This window comes from Pteropus vampyrus, unplaced genomic scaffold (genome assembly GCF_000151845.1).
Source record: "Pteropus vampyrus isolate Shadow unplaced genomic scaffold, Pvam_2.0 Scaffold42, whole genome shotgun sequence".
NCBI lineage: Eukaryota > Metazoa > Chordata > Mammalia > Chiroptera > Pteropodidae > Pteropus > Pteropus vampyrus.
The window spans coordinates 677,940-682,081 of NW_011888823.1; the positions used below are offsets into that span (position 1 = coordinate 677,940).

A 4,142-nucleotide genomic window follows, 5' to 3' on the forward strand; every position below is an offset into this window, starting at 1 on the left:
TGTGATGATTCTTATACTTGCTAATGGTCAGACTATTTTAACTTCTTAAATCCATTCGCTATCTTGGCAAATGGAATCTGCTTAGTGCTTTATTGTTGCTTAATAATTATACCTTGAATTGATAGAGTTCAATACATGTTCATTGAATTGAATTGAATTAGAAAAATTGTTTGATTTGGTATATAATACTGATCGAACTGTCGTATTTTTGTAAATTTCATTTTAGTCTAGAAAGTTTTTGAAAATTTGGGACAAATGAGATCAAGGGTGGCAATATACATTGGTATTCCCATTTTGTGTTGTTTCTGGTATTCCTCTTCAAAAGGATTGTGTGTGTGTGTGTGTGTGTGCGCGCGCGCGTGTGTATGAGAGATTAAGGAAATCAACACCTATTTAGGACACACCAGGCTGGAAGAGAAAAAGAAAGTTTGTTCTTTGAAGTCCCATAGACCAGGATCAAACCCTAGCTTCCCTAACTGTGTGACCTGAACAATTTTTCTGAGTCTCAGTTTCTTTTCTGTAGAATGAGGTAAATATTTACTTCACAGAGTTTTCGTGCAGTTACCTGGGGAAGGTAGAGAAATTCTCATCCTCGTGGTAAGGTCTGCTCCAGGTTCATTGGCAACATTGAGTTAAACTAATGTATAAGTCAGAGAATAGATTGCGAAGAGGTTTTGGTAATTGAGACAAAACTTTCAAAGTCTGATAAGAATATGGATTGGGATAAAATGTGAGAATTGTTATGCAATTTAAAGCAATAAAATGTCAACTTAAAAGAGCATGTATTATGAATTTTCTTATGAGAGTAATTCTGGAATTTGAAATTGGATTAATATCTCTATTAATGAATAATAAAGCAAATTTTGTGAAGGCATGTGTAGAATATGACTGAGCAACTTAAATGTAATTGAAAATTTCCCCTTAATATTAAGGCTGGGCAGTAGAAGTGGTCCAAAGAGGTTATACTGCTGAGGAGATTATATTTAATTTAGTTGCTTTATCCTGGCAATTTATTGCTCATTTAGATAACTGTCTTGCTAATGCTGCTTGCAGTTTCCAAGTCATAGCATTAGATATTCTGTACAGAAAAATATATAATTTCCTTTTGTTGAGCTGTCTAAAAAAAAGTTGTTTTTACTTTGGTGTACTATTTAATAAGATTAAATACTTTGTGTCTATTATCTAATTTGTTCTAGTATTTTGAGTAACACTGAATATGTAAAACAGGTGAACTTCAACAAAATGATTCCCTTTGTGCTATTACAATGGGATTTAAGTTTTAGATTTGTTTTTGGTAAAAACTGAATGATTCAGATTCAGGGCATTGTCAATCATGTCCTGTGTAAATAATGAATTTTATTCCTATTGAGTGATTTAAGAAATAGTATTTCCATCTTTAGAAATAGCTAGTATTCCTTAGCTGGTAGATTAATCTTGGGTTGCTGACTTAACATATTTTAAAGCCCACATCCTTTTGAGGTTTGCAGATGGGAAAAAGTTAGAATTAACTTGCAAGATTGTGGCTTCATATTGCCAAAAATGATCAGTCTTTAATCACCAGTTTTTGGTAGTACTTTGTCTTCCCTCCCCCACCCCCTGCCCCAATCACAATCTTCTTGGAAAAAATTTGATAATTATTTCCCAGAAAAATGCAGTTATACTTGCAAGAAATTCCAAATAATTTTACAGGATTCACAGGCCCCCCCCCCGCCAAAGTTCATTAAAATAGATGGGAGACTCCTGAGAGGAGAATTTCCATTTAAGAATATAAAATAGTGGCAGAACGATCAGTGTTAGTTCAAAACTTAAGTTTTACCTGGCACTTTCATTTATTTAACATGTATTTATTGAGCACCTACTATGTTCTGAGGCTTCCAGCAGTGAAGAAGGAAGGGAACAAGCCTTGAGCTCACAGAGTTTATATTCTGGGAGCTGCTGATTGTTAGAGAGAAACACAGTGGTCTTGACCCTCAGAATTAGCTCTCGCTGGTACTTGTAAATCTAAGCAACCCTTTTTCTTCAGGAACCAGAGATGATTTTGATTAATTGACCTGACAGTGCATGGCACATCATATTTACTTGGAAGGATTTAATAACCCCGGAGATTCCCAAAGGAATCATGAAAATTTCCACATACTATTATCCTAATGGGATCACAGTAAGAGAAAGTGCAAGCAATGATTTAAGTTTCTCACAGGCAGAGGAAGTTTTTGGTTAGTCCTTAACGCTGTTGAGTTTTTCACCTAATTTCACATTAGAAAGAAAAGCCAGGGCAAGAGAGACCAGAAGCATGGGAGGAAAACATTATATGGAAATGTATCGTCCTCTTAGAGAAATAAATAGTTTGTTCCTTGGGGCACATATCATTTTTAATTTAAAATATGTGGGGAAGCGATTATTATTTTTTTAATAAATCATGGCAGGAAATATTTTCTGTACTTGGGAATTCTGAGTGGGAACAGAATAGTTAAATTGGAATATTCTGTAACGGTGGTTCTCAAAATATTTCTGGGATCAGTAAAATCTTCATTAATCACCTGGGAACATGTTAGAAATGCAAATTCTCAGAGCACACCCCAGACTTACGGATCAGACATTGGGAAAGGGGACAGCAATCCGTGTTTTAACAAGCTTTTCAGGTGATTGTCATGCTTCAAAAGTTTGACAAATGCTGCTGTCCAATTAGGAACAAACCATTGCTCTTTTAATTTGGCTCGCATTTATCACACACATGTACACGTGAGAGTTATAGGTAGGTTTTGAAATTTATAACACAATGCATGACACATTTCTTATCATGTTAAGACTCCTTTAAGATATTCCTCTACTTCAAGAAAGTCTATTTTCTTTAAGTTAATATGAAAATATCCTAAAAGTTAATCCCGAAATGTTCTGCAACAATTAATTTATATCAAATTAGACTATTTTATATTAAATTAGATAACATAGTTGAGAAACCAAGCATAATGGCTAACATTCAGTAAAAGCCTTGTATATCATAGTTTCCTTTTGCTTTTATGCACAAGTATTTGTTTTTTTTAAAATTTGTCATATATTTCGTCTCTCGATTTCAAGTGTTTGCATATGAATAACATGTAAAGTATTAAAATGTTAGAAAACTGAACATTGTGTTTATGGGTTATTTTGGATGTGCACCCTTTGGGGCAGCTTATCATTTCTGCTGAAGTAGAATGAAAGTTTAAATTTCTGCAAGGCAGAGTTAAGTTTGAGCGGAAGAGGCAATTAGTAGCATAGGAGATACTGCGTTTTCACGTTGCCTCTAGCGCCACCTGCATTTCCCAGGACCCACCGATCTGAGGGGACAAATGATAACCTTCACGTAGACATTAATAATCCACAGTTTTCTGGCCTTCCTTCCTCACTTGCTGAGCGCACACTTCAGCCCCTTCCCCAGAGGGTCCCCCAGCTACTTGGGGGAGTTTTCCGATCACATTTGGACGTGCTCTCAAGAACGAGGCTGCTCGGGTTCCTGTGCTGTGCTGCTTAGAGTCTGCAGCCTGATGACCTCCTGACAGCCCTCTGCCCCTGCCCCAACGTCCAGGACCTCTGGGAGAGGGCTGCTGTGCTGCCCAGAGCCCTGTGTCTGGTGCACCCTCAAACTGCAGAACCCTCTATAGGACAACAGAGGCTCTATCACAGCCACAGCGCACAGACACCATATTGGATTCTGTGAATTTCTCTCCAGCTTCCCAGCTCCTCCTCCTTTCCTAGGTACCTACACACAGATTTAGTGGGTCTCCTTCCCTAGTGCTTATCAATACAGGCAAATTCATGCTCTGGTGGGGAGGGGGCCACAGTGGGTCTGGCTCTAGGGACCGAGCTGTGCTGTTGCCTCCAGCCCCACACTCAGAAGGGCCCTGTGCTTGGATTTATGCTCTCTTATTGCCATTTCGAAGTTTTCGAACACGGGGTCCCGCATTTATTTTCGTTTTGTGCTGTATTCCTCGAATGAGGCGGCAGTCCTGGGAAGCTGCCCACCCATTCAGCAGAACCCCAGACTCTGAAATTCAGTTTTGGGGCAATTTATTAGACTATGCCTGCTTCTTCCTGAGTCTCTTCTTGAGATTTGCACTTACAGTATCCAAACTCTGAGATACTAGATTTAAACATGATTTTTTTTT

General features: G+C 37.9%; 1 protein-coding gene across 1 annotated transcript in view; it reads left to right on the forward strand.

Moving 5' to 3' along the window:
• The window catches only part of PAX3 (paired box 3), an 89,691-nt gene that overhangs the window by 56,856 nt on the left and 28,693 nt on the right, over nucleotides 1–4,142 (forward strand). The gene's annotated exons all lie outside the window — the stretch shown is intronic.